General features: G+C 35.1%; 1 protein-coding gene across 2 annotated transcripts in view; it reads right to left on the minus strand.

Moving 5' to 3' along the window:
* The window catches only part of LOC106317954 (glycerophosphodiester phosphodiesterase protein kinase domain-containing GDPDL2-like), a 9,125-nt gene that overhangs the window by 5,830 nt on the left and 3,027 nt on the right, over positions 1 to 268 (minus strand). The window lies entirely within an intron of this gene.

Below are 268 nucleotides of genomic sequence, written 5' to 3' on the forward strand. Positions count from 1 at the left end.
CTGAGGCTAACAACCTTGTTAGCCGGAGCGTTTCGGCGACGATTAAGGGTTACTACGACGGGGCATATCCGAACTGGAGCAAGACACCAAATCACGTTAAGATCACGTGGTTTAAATGTTTTGCGGTAAGATTTTTAAATTTAATTAAATTTTCACTTTTAAATATATATATATATTAATATTTATTATTATTTGTAATTTTTTTCAAAATTTTTGTGTTTCAGCAAAAGTGGCATTGGTCTTTGGGAATCACCGAGAGGGTGAAGGC

The sequence above is a fragment of the Brassica oleracea genome, chromosome C1 (genome assembly GCF_000695525.1).
Source record: "Brassica oleracea var. oleracea cultivar TO1000 chromosome C1, BOL, whole genome shotgun sequence".
NCBI classification, from domain to species: Eukaryota; Viridiplantae; Streptophyta; class Magnoliopsida; order Brassicales; family Brassicaceae; genus Brassica; species Brassica oleracea.